The following is a 20779-nucleotide window of genomic DNA, read 5'->3' on the forward strand; positions in this document are numbered from 1 at the left end:
TAAATACACTCTGGTTAGATCAAAAGACAGTTCCAAGATAATCTCTGCTAAACCCCTCATAGCTAGGCATAAGCAGTATATGATTGTTAGATAAGTGCAAGTTAATTCAAACTTTAGCAAAAATTTAAATTAAAGAACATAACAAAATAAAATTCCCGAACCACTTTAGAAAATCAAAAGAAAATCAAGTGAACAAACACTAAGGGCCAGATGTAGGAGCCATTTACCGACCAGTAATGGCCGATTTCGGCCGTTACCAACCGGTAAATGGGTTTTTGGGATGTAGGGGCAAATTTTTACAGAATCCGTAAATTTACCGAATCGGTAAATTTACCGATTCTGTAAAATACTGAATCGGTATTTTTACCGATTCGGTAAATCTCAGATGTAGGTGGGACTCTTCTGAGTCCCAAAGGCCCTACAAATTCGGTATTTTACCACCCAATCCAATTGGGTGTTAAAATACCAAATTCAGGTGTGCATGCACATGTGTGCATGCACACCTATGCCATGTGACAGACAGACATGCCCTTAGGGCATGTCTGTGTGCCACATGGCGCACATGTCAATTTTTGGGGTGCCAGAGGGTGTCAAAGTGACACCCCCTGCACCCTTGCAGAATTTGGTATTTACCGGTTCGGTAATTACCAAATCGGTATTTCCCATTGATTCCTATGGGCTTCACAGCCCATAGGAATCAATAGGAAATACCGAATCGGTAAATACCGAATATTACCGATTCGGTAATTCCACATCTGGAATTACCTACATCTCCCCCCCTCTATTTTACCACTTCTTAAATACCGAATCGGTAAAATTCGGTGTTTAAGAAGTGGTAAAATAGATTTACCTACATCTAGCCCTAGGATCATTACAGTAGATTAAGGTAAACTAAAGATATGAACTTTCAAAGTTTTATGGCAAACGTTAATGAAACAAGCAAAGCAGCAATCAAAAGCCATTGTGTGTGTTGTTATGCCGACTACAGTGGAATGGAGGTCATATGCACCAAGCATGTCATGCCAGTCAAAGGTTTCATCCTTCTGATGTAGGTTTTAAGTTAGAGTGTTTCAGATGCGCAGTCTGTCACAAACATGAAGGCTATACCATTTGCCTTATTATAATTGCATTATATCCTAATGAACTTGAAACTAGGTGGACTGGCGCTCCGTCATGTTGTGACAGCAGTTCCTGTCAATGCTTTAGAAATGCCAGCTCATAATTCAGGGCTGTGAGAAGATGGTGCTGACCATCTGAGCAGCCATGATTTTTTTGCTTTTTGAACACCTGCTTTTTGAGCTTTTACTGTTGGGGGGGGAACAACCTTTACAACGCAACTTTTACAACGCACTACCATTACAACGAAACGTTTACAACGCAACATCCATTACATCGCATGCCATTACAACGCAACCATTACAACCCATGACACTACAACGCATACCACTACAACGCATGTCATTACAACGCATACCATTATAACGCATAACATTACAAGGCATAGTACCCTTACACTATCCAACACTTACCCTGCTGTTGCACCCCCCCTGGAGTTAGAATAGTAATTTTAACACATACACTATCCAACACTTACCCTACTGCTGCACCCCCCTGGAGTTAGAATAGTAATTTTTACCCCTACACTATCCAATACTTACCATACATGCAATGTAATGTTATGCGTTGTAATGGTATGCGTTGTAAAGGCAGTATGAGTTGTAATGGAATGCGTTGTAAAGGTAGTTTTCAAAAATTCGTTGTAATGGCATGCGTTGTAATGGAATGTGTTGTAATGGATGTTGCGTTGTAAAAATGCGTTGTAACGGTATGCGTTGTAAAAGTATGCGTTGTAACGTCATACATCCCTGTGGGGAGCCTCATAAGCTGGGATTCACCACAGTGAACTCATGATGAAATAGACTGCAAGTGGATTTCACCGGTGTCTGCCTTGTGAGAGAAGGCCGCTGCGCTGCAGCCAGGCTAAGGGGCACCGGACTGGTTACATGTGGACACATGTGCGCATGCATGTGCACCATGTAAGGGCTGTGCGGGGGAGATTCCCGTTGTGCGCAGCCCAGGAGCAGATACAGATAGAATGGTGGGGGAGGAATTATGCAGAGTTGGGTGGTGACATGGAATAGGCTTCATAATGTGGGGAGACACATGTAAGGGAAAGTCAGTGTGCTTTACTGTTTCACTGTAAGAACACTCCATTACTCTAAGATGAAGACAGAAACCACATGGGGTAGTTCCAGTTCCCTAGGGCCTACAAATTCCAGACATGAATCCAGAGTACACTGTAAGTTGGGTAAAAAGAAGCATTCTGCTGAGTCCAAAGCCATATTTGTGCTGCTTTTGGGTCATCCAGAAATGTCATATTCCTCTCACTCAGCTCATAACCAGAGCCTAGCTGGGTGTGACCCTGCCAGGCTTGATTAATTACCTTCCTCCCCAAGCTGAAGCATAAAAGGCCTAGCAATTCATTGCAAGCATTCCCTAGAGCAAAGGTCTTCTCTCCAGGAGGGGGAGATGGGGGTGAAGCTGCAGGTTATCCATCAGCAGCTGTCACCCGTTGCCAGGCACCAGGCCTGCTCCGGGCCCGGGCCTTGAAGTCAGCAAGGAGGGAAGGGGGCTTTTCAGAGACCCTGCGTCATGAGACGACGCCATCTTGAAGTATCCCAGAGGCCTGTGCAGGAAGGAAGGAGCAGGGGCAGGGAGGTGATGTGTCGCTGCAGGATATGGCAGAAGTGCCTTCCTGCCAGCCCCCTCATATTTATTTTTTAAAGGTCATGCACAGGAAGAAGAGCTCTCTCTGGGGTGTGGTCTTGCTGAGGAAGACTGGTGATGGAACCTGGCGCCATGGGCATCTGGAAGAAGGAACCCCCTGACTGTCCCAGGACTCTGGACTGCACCTGTGAGGGAGTCCAGGATCAGTGAGGAGAAACCTGGGCCTCTGTGTGAGGAGGAGAGAGGCCCAGAAGGAGAACTAGGTGAAAGGCTGGAGCAGGGACCCAGTGAAGACAGCTCCTTGCAGAGTCACCCTCTTGGGGGCCAGGAGAGTGGTGGAAATTGCTCCAGATGTCTAGGGCTGACCACCAGGAGTGATAAGAGGCCAATATTGTGAAAACCGGCTGCATGGGGGCTGAGATATGCCCCCCAGAAGGTAGGTGAACTTTGACCACTAAGCAGACCGACGACGAAGCACTTGGGGCTCCGCCGCCGGTCTTGGATGTGCCCCCAGGGTTGGTCAGGACCCGGGGCTGCCCACAGAAAAAGGAAATGCTGGTGTGCGCCGTTGCACCCCGGAAAGGTGCCTATGGGGCCCCGGGTCTCCATCCTGGGTCCCCAAGAAGTAAAGTCAGGGAGCGACATCCCGTTCCCGATGAAATTGCCCCAGGGGGTGCCAGGTGCCTGGACCCCGACGAAGACAGAAGTCATGGAGCGCCATTGCGCCCCAGTGAAGTGTTGCCAGGGGCCGAGCACACCCAACTCCATGCCCCGCAGAAGTCAGGGAGCGACTTCGCAACTCCGTGAAGTGGTAAGTCGGGGAGCACAGTCATGCTGCCTGTGAAGAATTCCCTGGGGCCTGGTATCCCCAACTCCATGCTCTGATATGATCAGAGAGGAGGGGGAGTGCCACTGCACTCCCCTGCGGCAAGGAGAAGGAGGTGGGAGTGTGGCAGGCAGGCCCCGCCAAACCGACGGCATCATCTGTGTCTGCCCACAGGAGCAGGCAGACAAGAATGAGGTGCTGGCTCCTATGGTGGCACGCGAGGGTATTGGCCAGTTGGGGAGCCAGTGAGAGCAGTCAGAGGTGGGCTCCCCGAGCTGCTCTACAACCTCACCTGGATGTGGGGTACCCGGGTGGGACCGGGCACCCCAAAGAAGTGGAGATGCGGTGAGGGGCTGGCAATGAGGGAGCGCAGTTCTCCCGAGAGCAGCGGGAGTGCCGCTGCTACAATATGCACACGCTAGAAGAAGCGCCCCATAATGCCTTGTAGGGCCCATATAGGCCTGCGAAAAAAATGCGGCTTGTTCTTTGCGTGTGGTGGCCCCAGAAGCATGGGGTCACCACCATTTTGTGGCAGAGGTTGCAGGAGCAACGCAGATTACCCCAGCACAAAAGAGGAAAAGTCCCCCCCAGTCTCTGGGGACTTTAACACCTTGCCTGCGGGGCTAATTCCTCCGCTGTGCTGGGGGGAGGGGGCGCGCACAGCACCCCGGTGCTCGTGACGAGCTCAGCTCGTCATGAGCCATGGTGACCGTGTGCTTATGACGAGCTGAGCTCATCACGACCACGCCCGTTCCAATGTAACACCCAGCACAGAATGGGAATTATCCCCGCGTGGGCACGGCGCAACGGTCATGTCGAGCTCAGCTCATCATTAGCACACTGCCACCGTGGCTCATGATGAGCTGAGCTCGTCATGAGCATGGGCGGGGTTAAGAAACCAACGTCTCAAGGGTTCGGCCAGGCTTCAAAGCCAAACTTTAGCTGGAACTTTTGATCTGCAGCTGGGTGTGGGTGTTTAGGACTGCACCATGGTGTGAGAGGCTGAACCTGGGATGTCTTTGTAGAGACATACCCTGGAGGTGAAAAGGTGCAATTGCACAAGTGGTGCATTTACATGGTGTTATTCCTTATGGGGACTAGAGGTTATGTTTAATATGTGAAATGATATGTAAATTGGGAATATGTTGCTTGGCATTCCGGCAAGGGTGCCTGGTTCTAATTGCCTAATCGTGTGATTGTAAATGAGGGGCCTTTTAGAGGCTTTGAATGACTTGCATCATACCTGTTATCAGATATGATAAGTACCTGTCATTCTAAATGATGCTTAGACATGTATTTTTGCAGCTGCGTTAGCTGAACAACGTGATTATCAGCCACTGTGATTCAAGTATGTTTAGCGTATGCTCAGTATGAGATGCTCAGTCTGGGATATGTGTCACTATGGCGGGTGTTCCCATTATAAATGCTAGTTGAGATAGTGGCCACCACTGGGGGGATGCCAGTGGGGAGGGCCCTCGCTCCAGGTTATTGTCAACCCACTGCATTTGGGGGCAAGATGATGTGCATACATATGAGTGGTACTAGACCTACCCTGTGGAAGGGGTGGGAAGGTTATGCAATGTCAAGAAGTATTTTCAGCAGCTTATGTATATTTGTAAATTGATGCATAGTATTGAGTAGTGTGTGTGTAATAAATTTACTCTTCCTTTTTATAAAGCAAAGTACAGACTGGACAATCAATTAATGAGTGTTATTTCTGTGTACCTGTAAATGGTGAGTAAGTCTAAGACTCCTTTGAAACGCTACCCTCTGAGAGTCAAGAGCTACAATTGGGTGTTTGGTTCCCAGTGAAGAACAAATGTAGACAAATTGCTTGTGCAGGCCTCACAAATAATGCCTCGTTATCCTACAAGGGCCTCAGTCACTTTTGTGAAAGTTATATTCCTTCACCTGGACACAACTCTATGATACCAGGTTCCTTCAAAACAACCTCATGTTGACCAGTTTTAACAAAGCAAAACATTTCTGGTGGGAAGAAACTGGTGTTCTTGCCCACTATGGCTGAGATCTTTGCACCATGTCCCATTACTCTGGAGGTACAAAAAAATGACAAATTCCCAACTTTTTAAAAGTGCAGGAAAATGTCCACCTTGTCAGTCCTGCAGCCCCTTGTGTTATAGGGCAGGATTATCTGCACCAGGTATCTCTCCAGTCAGGTCTCCTACGTGGTCCAGTTCTCTGTTATCAGCTGGGCCTTCCTGGAGTCAGGAGCACTTCTGCTTTATGTTGGAGAGCAATTCCTGTGCACCAGCTGGATTCAAGAGTACTTGAGAACTTTATTGAATCATCTTCTTTCAGCAGGAGTCAGATGTCTTTTTTCAGAAGGACCTTCTTCTTCAGGTGAAGCCTTTCCAGGTCGATGAATTATCTGAGGAGGTGGTTGAGGTGCCAGATTTATCCTACGCATTAGCAAATGACAGAAGAAATTCTACTACCAAATATTAACTTTTTTTTGCATCCCTCACTTCCAATTGCTGCATTTCCTCTTTGCCATACTGCAGAATGACCAAGCAGCCCCTGTTTCAAGATAGCAGATCTCAGCTGCCTCCTGGACGATCTCTCCTCACATGCATAGTCACTCCCAGCCTGCTTCAATTGTCAGACTTGCAATGCATTTATCTGTTTCTATCAATTACTCACAGACTAATAGTGTCGACATCCTTAACACAATCCAGAAAAGGCTATGACATTAAAGCACATTTTGGTCTACCAAAAAAGTATCCTTCACCTGGAAAACAATGTAAAATGCAACAGACTTCAATTAGGAAAAATCAACTCTCTATCAATTCCTGCTTTGTCCAACCGTACTTAGAGAGTGGAAAGTATATCTAAAACCCTGGTTTAATCAGTGTCAGAATAAAACTGTTTTTGGCTATTGATATTTGTGATTCTTGTGCTATTCTTATTGTGGTGGGCCATTTTATTCAAGCTTGCATTAGGAAAACTATTTATTATATAATCATGGAGCAAAATGTTTAATATGATGTATGGTGTTCATTCGGGTAAATGTGTGATAAACGTAAGGCCTAATTGAGAGTTTGCTTGATGTGTACACTGTCATAAACGTGACCGATATCCCTTCCTCCTATTTGCAAGAGGATTATAGCCAAATGAACTTGTAATTCTGCAGATGAGATATCCATAACATTTGTGAAAGAGTACTCGTCCATCAAGTTATATTTTTTAGTTAATATATCAGCCTCTTCTCTGGACCAATTGATTGACAGCAAAGAATTGTAGTTGATATTATTAGTGTTATGTTTTGTAATGTCCCCCAATATAGGCCTGGGAAGTCACCTAAACTTTCACCTACATTTCCCTGCCATTGTACTACATAATGGTTTTTGGTATTGACCTTTTACCTAGTTAAGGTGCTGCATAAATGTTGTGTGCTTTTCCCCAGAAAACTAGCCTAATTTATTATTCATGAGGAATCTCTGAATCACAGCAGGATTACCATCTTCAGCATAACTATGTATAGGGGTCATCCCTTCTGTCATCCTCGGCCAACATGACACAGCAAGGTAGAACCCCTCAGGGTACCTTTTGGGTATATATACATCATATCTTGTCTGGGGTAGGCAGAGGAGAACGACTTCCATGCTGACACACTGATGCTAGATGCTGAGGTTCCTGCAAGCAGGCAACCCAGCTCGCAGTGGTCTGACATCCATTGTGGGGTGTCCATCTTGTGATCAAAACGGGGTCCCATAGTCTTTCACTTCAGGTAATGGGGTTGGCTTCACCCTAGGGGGATTCTTGGCTTTACACCAACACACGTGCTAGGTACACTTAGGTACATCTAGTTAGGGTTGCCTTGTAGGAGTATGTATTATTACTGTCAAGTATTTACATACCTGTCTGTTTTCATTGTTTTAGCGATATGGTAGGAATCTACCATCCATTTACTCTATTGGTGCTTATAATCATTTATATCTGTTTCTGCCTTGTGGTTGTTTCAGCACACCTATTTTACACTAGAATGGCGCTGGTTCAATAAAAGCTTATTGGAAATATCCCCACTGTTTATTCTGTGTATCTCTCTGAGACAAAGTGGGCACACGTGACTAAACAAAAAGTACTGTACTGTTTCTCCGATCCCTGATGGGACAGGGTTGTCATGTTCAATAGTTGCCAAGAACTATTCTCTCCTTGCTAAGAGGAGTGTACAGTGGCACTGTGAGCCAGCTGGTATACAGGCGAACATACCCGATGAGGTGTCTGGAATCAGTCTGGATTCCAATCCCACAGTCTATGTTGTCTAAACGCCCAGATCCAATATAGATTTATAGGAACTACACAACATTAGGGTAAAATCAGTAAGGAGTAAGCTAGTGACATTTTTCCAAATGAGCTGGCCAAATTAAAAATCAAACCTTGTGCTTGCAAAAATAAATATCAACATAAAAATGGTTTCTAAACTACAAGTAACACTTTGATCCTAATAACATTTTGCCAATACCACCACTTCCAGATTTAAAAAAATGACCTAATAAAGCCTTGGAAATGTTCCTTTACAAGGGAAGGACAACCACATTTGATCTGATACAGTTTAGATACTATGAAGTCAAAAATAGTCATGGCATAGAGAGCTGTGTCATTATTAGAGACATAGAATAAAACAAGTTAGAACATATATTTAATTGATTATATGCATTGCTGTTATGCCCCTTGTGCAGAAACATAGGTGCTGTGGTTAAGCCATCTCTGGTAGGTGCTGAATAATTATTTTTTTACCTAAGTAAGAGGGAGTCGAGTCAACATAGGAGGCCTACTTGGCTACTTTGAACTATTGACAGACTGTAAGTCTGCTGCAGATGGATGGTTAAGTCAGTTTTGGTCTGGAAATCTACAAAGGAGAAGCTTAGATTTGAGTACTCTAAAGATCTATTGAGCCAGAACCAGAATGCCAAGAAAGCTGAGCCTCTTCTCAAGATGAAGCATTTTCATCTCCTGGTAGAGTCAATCTGTAACTCTTGTTCTTGAAGAATCTGAAAGGAATTGCCTACTGTAGGAGGGAGGAAAATAGGCAGAATTGTCCTCTTCACCTAAAAATATGGACTCTATCCATAAATGCTGTCACCAGTAGTACACATCAGCCTCTTCCCATAGGTCTTTCATGTTGCAAATTCGGCCTCACCATATTAGAGATTTGTAAAGCAAAACATTTTATACAGTGTCATTTTTTATTACATTTGAATCTTGGATCAAACTTGGTATTAAGGTACATGGGCACCCCACTTGAGCCTGACATGACAATACTTTGTGGTAGCCTTTGTGGGTTTCTGACTACAACTGCTACCTAGTGAGATCCATGCATTTAGAGTTTGTACTTACTTTTCACACCTGCCTTTTAATTAGTTTGAGCCTTGCTGCAGCGCGCATGCACTGCTCGCTCTGCGAAACTGCTGTAGTAGAATATGGGAGAGAAGCAGCGCCCACTCTCCTCCCATATTTTTAATTGGTCTATGTCATTGTCTTTCGTGAATGCTGCCTTCGGATTCATTAATAGGCTTGGTAGTCCTTCCTTAGTACAGACTTGTCTTTATTTGTACCCTCCCACACCGACTGGCCCCTTTACTTCAGTTGGTAAATGGGGACTGTTAATTAGTCTGTAAGCACTATTTACTTTATTAAGTTTCTCTTACTGCAGACCGGACATGCGCTATTTCAGCTGAAACCGATTGTGTTTTTTTAAGCAGCACAGCCTCCCCCGTAATATGGGTGCCTGTTTTCAAACACTTAACCCAGCATTATCTCTTGTCTGTTTTAACCCCCCAAGTAAAATGGATTTAGAAATCATTAGCAAATTAAGTCATAAGAATTCCAGTTAGCACATAATCCTGTGCTAATGGGCTAAGGCTGACAAAAGCACATCTGTGTTACATGTCATCTGCACTAAAGCCACATGACGGGTTGTTTTCAAAAGCCTGTTTTATTAACAACACCACAAATACAACCATCTCCAACAATACCACCAACACCACCAATACCACCACCACCAATACCACCACCACCACCAATACCACCACCACTGCCACCACCACCAATACCACCACCACCAATACCACTACCAACAGCCAGAACCAGAATGCCAAGAAAGCTGAGCCTCTTCTCAAGATAAAGCATTTTCATTTCCTGGTAGAGTCAATCTGTAACTCTTGTACTTGAAGAATCTGAAAGGAATTGCCTACTGTAGGAGGGAGGAAAATAGGGAGAATTGTCCTCTTCACCTAAAAATATGGACTCTATCCATAAATGCTGTCACCAGTAGTACACATCAGCCTCTTCCCATAGGTCTTTCATGTTGCAAATTCGGCCTCACCATATTGGAGATTTGTAAAGCAAAACATTTTATACAGTGTCATTTTTTATTACATTTGAATCTTGGATCAAACTTAGTATTAAGGTACATGGGCACCCCACTTGTTCCTGACATGAGAATACTTTGTGGTAGCCTTTGTGGGTTTCTGACTACAACTGCTACCTTCTGAGATCCATGCATTTAGAGTTTGTACTTACTTTTCACACCTGCCTTTTAATTAGTTTGAGCCTTGCTGCAGCGCGCATGCACTGCTCGCTCTGCGAAACTGCTGTAGTAGAATATGGGAGAGAAGCAGCGCCCACTCTCCTCCCATATTTTTAATTGGCTTATGTCATTGTCTTTCGTGAATGCTGCCTTCGGATTCATTAATAGGCTTGGTAGTCCTTCCTTAGTACAGACTTGTCTTTATTTGTACCCTCCCATGCCGACTGGCCCCTTTACTTCAGTTGGTAAATGGGAACTGTTAATTAGTCTGTAAGCACTATCTACTTTATTGAGTTTCTCTTACTGCAGGCCGGACATGCGCTTTTTCAGCTGAAACCGCTTGTGTTTTTTTAAGCAGCACAGCCTCCCCCGTAATATGGGTGCCTGTTTTCAAACACTTTAACCAAGCATTATCTCTTGTCTGTTTTAACCCCCCAAGTAAAATGGATTTAGAACTCATTGCAAATGAAGTCATAAGGATTCCAGTTAGCACATAATCCTGTGCTAATGGGCAAAGGCTGAAAAAAGCCATCTGTGTTACATGTCATCTGCACTAAAGCCACATGACGGGCTGTTTTCAAAAGCCTGTTTTATTAACACCACCACCAATACTACCATCTCCAACAATACCACCACCACCACCAATACCACCACCACCAATACCACCACCAATACCACCACCACCAATACCACCACCACCACCACCAATATCACCACCAATACCACCACCACTGCCACCACCACCAATACCACCACCACCAATACCACTACCAACACCACCACCAATACCAACACCAATACAACTACCACCACCAATACCACCACCACCATCAATACCACCACCTCCACCATTACCACCACCAATACCACCAACACCAATACGACCACCACCAATACCACCACCACCAACACCACCACCAATACCACCACCAATACCACCACCACCAACAAAACCACCAATACCGACACCACCACCACCAATATCTGCACCACCGACAATACCACCAATACCCCCACCACCAATACCCCCACTAATACCAATACCACCACCACCAATACCACCACCACCAATACCAATGCCACCACCACCAATACCACCAATACCACCACCAATGCCACCACCAAAACCACCACCACCAATACCACCTCCACCACCAATACCACCTCCAACACCAATACCACCACCAATACCACCACTAATACCACCACCAATACCACCACCAATACCATCAGTAATACCACCAATATCACCACCACCAATAGCACCACCATCAATACCACCAATACCACTACCATCACCAATACCACCACTACCAATACCACCAATAACAACACCTCCAATACCTCCACCAATACCAAGACCACCATCATCACCAGTACCACCACCACGAATATCACCACCATCAAAACCACCATCACCAATACCACTACCACCACCAACAATACCACCACTACCACCAATACCGCCACCAACACCACCACTATCAATACCACCAATACCACTACTACCACTAACAATGCCACCACCACCACCAATACCACCCCCCAATGCCAACACCACCACCAATACCACCACCACAAATACCACCACCAACACCACCCACACCACCAACAATACTGCCACCACCACCAATCCCACCACCACTAATACCACCACCACCACTTCCACCACCAATACCACCACCAACAATACCACCACCATACCCCCACCACCACCAATACCACTACCACCAATACCAAACCGCTAATACCGATACCACCACCTATACCACCAAAACCAATACCACCACCATTACCACCAATGCCACCTCCTCCACCACCACCAATACCACCAACACCACCACCAAAACCACCACCACCTACACCACCACTAATACCACCACAGCCAATACCACCAATACCAACGCCAAAACCACCACCACCAGTACTACCACCACAACCAATACCACCACCACCAATACAACCACACCAACCAATACCACCAGCACCAATACCAAACCACCAAAACCGATACCACCACCTATACCACCAGCACCAATACCACCACCATTACCACTAATACCACCATCAATACCACCCCTCCACCTTCACCACCACCGCCAATACCACCAGCACCACCACCAATACCACCACCACCAACAACACCAGCAATACCAACACAACCAATACCACAACACTAATTCCAACCCCACTGCCAAAACCACCCCACCACCATCAGTACCACCACTACCACCGATACCACCACCAATACCCCCACCACCACCAATACCACCACCACCAATACAAATACCGAAACCACCAATACCGATACCACCACCTATACCACCACCACCAATACCACCACCATTACCACCAATACCACCATCAATACCACCCCCTCCACCTTCACCACCTCCACCAATACCACAACCACCAATACCAACATGACCACCAATACCACCACAATAATACCACCACAACCAATACTACTACCACCAATAGCACCACCACCACCAATACCACCACCATCAAAACCACAGTCCCCACCTTCACCACCACCACCAATACCACAACCACCAATACCAACACAACCACAACCACAACCACCAATACCAACACAACCACCAATACCACCACCACCACCAACACCACAAGCAATACCACAATGACGAATACCACCAGCACCAATACAACCAACACCACCAATACCACCACCACCAATACCAAACCACCAATACCAATACCACCACCTATACCACCACCACGACCACCAATACCACCACCCTTACCACCAATATCACCATCAATACCACCCCTCCACCTTCACCACCACCACCAATACCACCAACACCACCACCAATACCACCAACACTAATACCACCACAACCAATACCACCACCAATAGCACCATGTTATGTTATGTTATGTTATGTTATAAATTCTTATATAGCGCGCAGCTGCCCCAGCTAAGGGGCGTCCCGGCGCTTTAACAGACAGGAGAATCCGCTACCGCAGGAATGGACTTGCGGCTATAACATAACAGAGCAGATTAACAGAAAAGGTAGGTTTTGATAGCCCTTCTAAATGTCAGAAGGTCATTTAGGCCATGAACCTGGAGTGGTAAAACGTTCCATAGTTTCACTGCAAGGTAGCGGAAGGAGCGCCCTCCCATTCTCGCGTGCTTTATTCGAGGAACCACTACCAGGTGCTGACCCTCTGAGCGTAGAGTCCGCCGAGGGATGTAGGGGGTCAGGAAGGAACAGAGCATGGGTGGAGATGCAGATTTCAAGATTTTTCATGACAGACAGAGGGTCTTGAATTGAATCCTCTTATCCACGGGTAGTCAGTGAAGTTTGGTCAGGGTACTAGAAACTGAGTGGAAGCGGGGTAGCCCTATCAAAGCTCTGGCCACCGCGTTTTGCACTCGTTGTAATCTTCCTACCTCAGCCTGATTGGTCCCTAAAAGTAGAGAGCTCGCATAGTCCAGTCGAGATAAAATAGAAGACTGCACTATGAGCTGACGGGTGGGAGGGTCAAAGAATTTTAAAATCGGCTTAAGGTTCCGAAGGATCCCGAAACACATGGCGGCAACCTTTTTAGTGTGGTGGATAAAATTAAGCGAGGAGTCTAGCCAGACTCCAAGGTTTTTTACCTCACTCTTAGGCTCGGGAGGATTCCCGAGAATTTCAGGCCACCATTTATCTCCCCAGGCAGAGACATCTTTTCCTACGAGTAAGACCTCAGTCTTGTTGGCATTGAGCTGTAGGTAGTTAGATGTCATATAGTTGGTGACTGCGGTTAGGCCTAATTTAAAATTGGATGCACTCGGCCCTGAGTCTTCACTCAGCAATACCACTAACTGAGTGTCGTCCGCGTAATAGACTATGGAGAGCTCCCACCGTTTGGCGACCTCAGCCAGTGGCTGTACGTAGAGATTAAATAACGTCGGACTGAGTGCAGATCCCTGGGGTACTCCCTGCTCAATTAAGCGTTCCTTTGATAGAAAGGGGGGGGTGGAAACTCGGAAGGACCTTCCAGTCAGAAATGCCCTGTACCAGTCTAGTGCTTGTCCACAGATCCCTGCTGCTTCCAGTCGATACAGCAATACCTCGTGTGAGACCGTGTCAAAGGCAGCGCTGAATTCTAAAAGAATCAGCGCTGCCGTCTGACCGGAATCCATGATGGTCCGAAGATGTTCCGTTACACTCAGGAGTGCTGTTTCGGTGCTGTGGCCCGCACGGAAGCCATGCTGGGAGGCGTCTAGAATGGTATTAGAGCAGAGGAATTTAGTTAGAATATTATTCACAAGGGACTCGGCCACCTTGGCTGGCCAGGGTAGCAATGAAATTGGCCTAAAATTTTCCGGTCTTGTGGGGTCTAGCGTGGGCTTTTTAATAATAGGGGCTACCCAAGCCTGCTCCCATCTCGTGGGTATGGTGGCAGATTTATAGGATGAATTAATGATTTCACGAAGTGGGTTGAGTATGAGCGTGGAAGCGTCTCTGAAATGAGCAGGTTTTAGAGGGTCTGCAGGAGAACCCGACTTGATTTTCCCACAGAGTCTGAGAAAATCATCCTGATTTAAGTCAGGTATAGTCGTAAGTTTATTTGTTGGTCTGATACTAGAGGGGGTTAGGCCGGGAGTGGCTGGAAAGGAACTGTAGATAGTTCGTACCTTATCTATAAAGAAGGAGGCAAGTTTTTCACAATGCAAATAAGAAGCAGTTGTCGCTACAACCGCTTTTTTGGCGCTCAGGTCTTTCAGAATTTTAAAAATAGTTTTCGAGGGGTTCTGACTAGCCTTGATCCCATTGGCATAGTAGGTGGCTCTCGTCCTGTAGATATTTCTGGGATAATTCTTTTGTATGGCCAGGTATTGGGTTTTTAATACCGGGTCGTACGCTTTCCTCCATCTACGTTCAGCAAGTTTACATTCCTTCCTAAGAGTGGTAAGCCCCTCATTGTACCACGGGCTGGACTCCTGAGAGCGGGCTCTGATACAGTCAGCTGGGATCAGTAAGTCTAAGGCTTGGGACAGTCAGGTACAGAAGTTCTCGTAGCCTTGCTCGGTATCGCCCCCTACTTCAGGGGGGTCAGCTTTGAGCAGGGCATAGAAATCCTCGAGACGTAGCTTTCGACAAGGACGCTTGAGTACTCGTTGGGTGTTATTCATGTTAGACGAGTCATGTATAGGAGATGACATGATCACCAACATGTGATCGGACCAGGGAACTGGGATAGGCCCTTCTACCGAGACTTCATCTAGATTAGAAAAGAATGGGTCCAGAAGGGGACCTCCCGTATGCGTGGGGCTCATGACTAGCTGACGAAGTTGAAATGCTGCGAGGTCGGCTAATAGGCTTCTAATTTTGTTATCTGTAATGAGATCGAAATGGAGGTTTAGATCCCCCAAAGATATTGAAGGTAGCAGTTGCTATTGCCAACGACCATACTGTTTCTACAAGGGCTTTAGTCAAAACTGCTGTCCTGTACAGGAGGTCTATATATCAGGAGACCTGATAGCGTTAAATGGGGATTTATCTTAATGCTATAGCGGGCGCATTCGCTTCCCTGAATGTTCATTTTAGTGAATCGGCATAAGTATTTCGATTTAAGTATGACCGCAATGCCTCCACCCCTGGACTGTCTATTGAGAGAATAGGCATAGTACCCGGGTGGAGTGACCAAGTTGATGATAGTATTCATGTCATCTTGGAGCCAAGTCTCTGTAAGAAACAGGATAGCTAGTGAATGTTCCTCAACTAAATCATGCACTTCCATATGATGTTTAGCCAATGATCTAGTGTTAAGCTGTGCTATCAACAATCGTTGTTGTCGGCTGGAGCTAGCGAAAGAGGGGGGTGCAGTGGGCTTAGGGAGCGTATATCCACAAGTACATATAAGAGTGCCCCTTCTGTACTGGGGGAGTGTCTTGATCATCACCAATACCACCACCACGGATATCACCACCATCAATACCACCATCACCAATACCACTACCACCACCAACAATACTACCACTACCAGCAATACCGCCACCAACACCACCACTATCAATATCACCAATACCACTACTACCACTAACAATGCCACCACCAATACCACCCCCAATACCAACACCACCACCAATACCACCACCAACAATACCACCACAACCAATACCACCAGCACCAATGCCACCAATACCAACCCCACTGCCAAAACCACCCCCACCACCATCAATACCACCACCACCACCACCGATACCACCACCAATACCCCCACCACCACCAATACCACCACCACCAATACAAATACCAAACCACTAATACCGATACCACCACCATTACCACCAATACCACCATCAATACCACCCCCTCCACCTTCACCACCACCACCAATACTACCACCACCAATAGCACCACCACCACCAATACCACCACCACCAATAGCACCACCAATACCACCAGCATCAATACCACCGTCTCCACCTTCACCACCACCACCAATACCACAACCACCAATACCAACACAACCACCAATACCACCACCAACACCAATACCACCATGACCAATACCACCAGCACCAATACAACCAACACCACCAATACCACCACCACCAATACCAATACCAAACCACCAATACCGATACCACCACCTATACCACCACCACCACCACCACCAATATCACCACCCTTACCACCAATATCACCATCAATACCACCCCTCCACCTTCACCACCACCACCAATACCACCAACACCACCACCAATAATACCACCAGTGCCAATTCCAATACCACCACCAATAGCACCACCACCACCAATAGCCCACCACGACCACCACCAATACCACCACCAGCAATACCAATACCACCACCAATACCATCACCACCATTGCAGTACCACCACCAATACCAATACCACCACCACCAATACCACCACGACCAATACCGCCAATACCACCACTAATACCACCACCACGACCAATACTACCAATGCCACCACCACCAATACCACCACCTCCACCAATACCAGCACCACCAATACCCCCATCAACAATACCAATACCATGACCACCAATACCACCACCACCTCAGCGCATCTCACTCAGTAGTAATAGCAGGGGCACTGTACGAGGCCCGAGATGCAGCCAAGACCATCCCTCCATCCCTCCATGCCTGCCATGAAGCACAGCTTGCCCTGCACAAGGAGGTCGAAGCCAGGGCCCTACTGGAGTGTTTTTTATTAGGCCAAAGATAGCAATGACATTATGTAATGCCACACTGCACACTCAAATCACTGAGAAGGCAAGAAATAGCCCCCCACCACTCTTCTTCCTGAGCCGCAACAGTGTAATCACTAGGGGTCGGCGGAATTTGCATAGTCGCGCTACGCAAAGCTCCGCGAAATGGTAAAAAATCAAAAATCTCTGCGATCATGCAAAAGTTCTGCGAACACGCAGAATTGGTTGTTGCACCCGTTCGCGATGCCTTTTTCCTGTTCGTGAATGCTGTTTGCGTGCTTGGGGAGAAATTTGTCACGAACATGCATTTTGAAAGCGCAAACAAGCAAAAATTTCCATGAAGCAGTGGATAGCGGATTTTTGGGCAATTCCGCGTTCTCCGCGGACCGCAAAATTATCCAAATTCCACCAACAGAATGGAATTTACAGCCCAGGCTTCGTAATAACAGAGCGAAAGGTGTTGGAGTGCTTTGTTAATGTTTATAACTTTATAGCTTGGATCATATGTAACTCTCACTTACACATCTTCTTCACTGCACTATTTAACATTACTTTGAAGATGCCACAGGCCGGTCTCTTCCTCTGATATTTACAATCTAACAAGCGGTCGAGAAGGCCATTTATTGCAATGCAATAGGTCTCGCATTTGCAAGAGTTTAAGCTATTAGTATTGTAAAGGACAATGCCTTTTACTTATGTTTTAAAACCCAAAACATAAATAAAAGGTATTGTCATTTACAATACGAATAGCTCAAACGTGTGTGAATGCGAGACCTATTGAATTGCAAATGCTTGTTATGTGTGTGGTAGAGGGCAACGGAAAAGGATAGTGCTGTCTAGCTCAGAGATTCTCAACCTGTGGTCCGTGGAACCACGGGGGAGCACAACACCATGTCAGGCGGTCCACAAATGTTTAGAAAGGTAAATAACTTTAGCCGAATAATAAACATATTTAAATGAAGTAAAAATGCAAAATGCACTTTTTGAAATGTGCTGTAAGTGTGATGGAGTTTGACATTGGACACTAAAAATAAAGTTGGTGTTCTTGGCTTGATTGTGAGAGCAACGCAAGTACAGAGAACAGAATATAGTTTTGAAAATGGATGGCCTCAATTGAAACACTGACAAAAAAGCATGTATTAGAAGCAGAGTCCTCTTTTAAAATTACACGTTTAAACTTACCATTAAAATTAAAATTTAAATGTTTCTATATTTGGTTTTTAAGTGAAGAATTTCATAATTTTTGTTTTTGTTTGATGTATACCAGTTTCTGTATTTTTGTTAATTGTATTCAGGTTCAAATCATAGGAATTGCTTAGGCCGATGATCGTGCTTCCAGTAACGATTTAGTAGGGGTCCCCAGATTCAAGTAATGATTCGATGGGGTCCTACTGAAGTCAAAAGTTTAAGAACTGGTTATCTAGCTGGCTTACCTGCTGGGCAACTGAACCAAGCGACCACTTTTCCATGGCATCATATCCCTTATGTAGCAGATGACTATACATATGAATGTACAATGTTTGACCCTTAGAGACACCTTTTTGGCAAAACTTTATGGACAGTCCTGATTCAACACTAGGGGGTCATTGCTCATATAGCAATTCCACAGTAAACCTTTGTATTAATTGATAGAGCACCCTATTGATAAGTTTTCCATTGGTAGATTACATCTAAGCACATGATCTGAACTGAAGGCTACTGCAGAAAACGCTTATGCTCCTGCTCTCAGTTGAAAGTAGGCCAACGATTTCTAGACTGGGCCTGATGCTCTGACAAGGGCCAGTCTAGAAATACCAGAAGGGCCAGTCCTACCAGCTTTTGTCCTACCAAAACACACCACATAGGTGTAATTGTGGGCATATTCTCATCCCAATGTCCTTGATGTTTGGAATAAGGATGAAGGCGAGGGGATGTAAGACTTGCACCATATAAGAGCAGTCAGCCCATGATGCTTAGTTCATTCTTGCAGATTTGTGAGCAAGCATGGGCTGAAAATTCGTTCCGCTCACGAAATTTGCGGATTTTTGGCAATTTCGCGATCCGCGAATCGCGCAAAATTGCCAAACAATCCGCAATTCACAAGTTCGCAATTTTTTTTGCTTGTCCGCGCTTCAAAAATACAATCTCGCGCATTCTGCGTTGACTTACCTTGATTCTGAGTTTGCCGAGTTGTTTTCCTCCCGCGAACAAGATGGCCGCGCCCAAAAACGACCGCATGGGTAAGTTTGCGGTAGCCACGCTGAAAAAAAAACCCAGCAAACATGCCAAAATAAAAAAATTCGCAAGTTCGCACAAATTCGTGGATTTTGCGGACCGCGAATTTGCTTTCGTGCAAATTTGCGGAATGTGAATTCGCAAATTTCGCCCATACTTATTTGTGAGTCCCTGTTTAGCTTTTTCCAACTGCTCCAACTGAGGCTTTTGAAAATTAATCTTTTCTCCCTCACCTCCTGACTCAAGACAACTCCTGAACAGTGGCACATGCCTATGAGATGTATCATATGTGTTTATAGCTACCAACTTTACTTTTTGTGTGGGAAACTATTAAGGATTTGCAAGTCTTATTGAGGATGCGTCCAGATCCTTGTGCGGTTTTCAAAATTAAAAAGGCAAATCTATAAGAATTACCAGTTTCACTAAGACATTTTTAGAGCACTCTGACATCTGCTGGAGATAGCCAGATTGCACTTGAAATACTATGCAGCATAAAGTTGTCCATTTAGATTCTCCATTCCTAGAAATCCATGCCAAAGAAACTAATTGCTGAGAGAATGTGTTCCTAAAAAACAAATCTGCCACGTAGAGTACATTTTCAAAGATCATTGGCCAAAAACTCAGCAATTAACACGTTGCTGCTAATGTGAGAATATTTTCTCCAAAACTACTAAGTACATACTCCATTAATTCTTAATATCCTGCTGCAATTCGTTACAATTTCTTTCTTCCTTAAATTATTTATCGTTTTTAGAAAATAGCTCCATCACAAATGGCTGTCTCGGAGGGAGTTTTAGATGCCCTGTCCTTTTTACAGCTTGTGGTATATAAGTGTTAATGTGTCACGCACTCTGCCACGGGGCACAGAATATTTACCTTTGATGTTGTTCCCCATTCTGCTTCCTCCGTCTTTGGTGTTCTGTCAAGCAGTTGGCTTTGGCAGAGGAACTGTGGCTGCGAGAGGAGCAGTCCTGGCCTCTTGTACTTCATCTCTTCATGAACAATAAACTACGTGCTCCTACTTACCAGAGGTATTTTGCATTCTGCAGCACACATAGCACATAGAAAGAGGAAACAGCCTCTTGTGATTGTTTTTGTGCAGGAAGGTTTCCCTTTCTCCACCAAAAAAATAATCATCTACGCAACGCAGGCACCCTGGCACTATGGTGCACAGGTGCTTGCGTTAGCGCACGGCAGCCTATTGTGCGTAGGGGAAAAGACAGGAATGCACCGTATCTAATAGATATGGGTCATTCCTGC

General features: G+C 45.6%; 1 protein-coding gene across 3 annotated transcripts in view; it reads left to right on the forward strand.

The window, feature by feature from the left end:
- The window catches only part of SLC2A9 (solute carrier family 2 member 9), a 2336117-nt gene that overhangs the window by 986030 nt on the left and 1329308 nt on the right, over positions 1-20779 (forward strand). The gene's annotated exons all lie outside the window — the stretch shown is intronic.

This window comes from Lissotriton helveticus, chromosome 2_2 (assembly GCF_964261635.1).
Source record: "Lissotriton helveticus chromosome 2_2, aLisHel1.1, whole genome shotgun sequence".
In the NCBI taxonomy this organism is placed as follows: domain Eukaryota; kingdom Metazoa; phylum Chordata; class Amphibia; order Caudata; family Salamandridae; genus Lissotriton; species Lissotriton helveticus.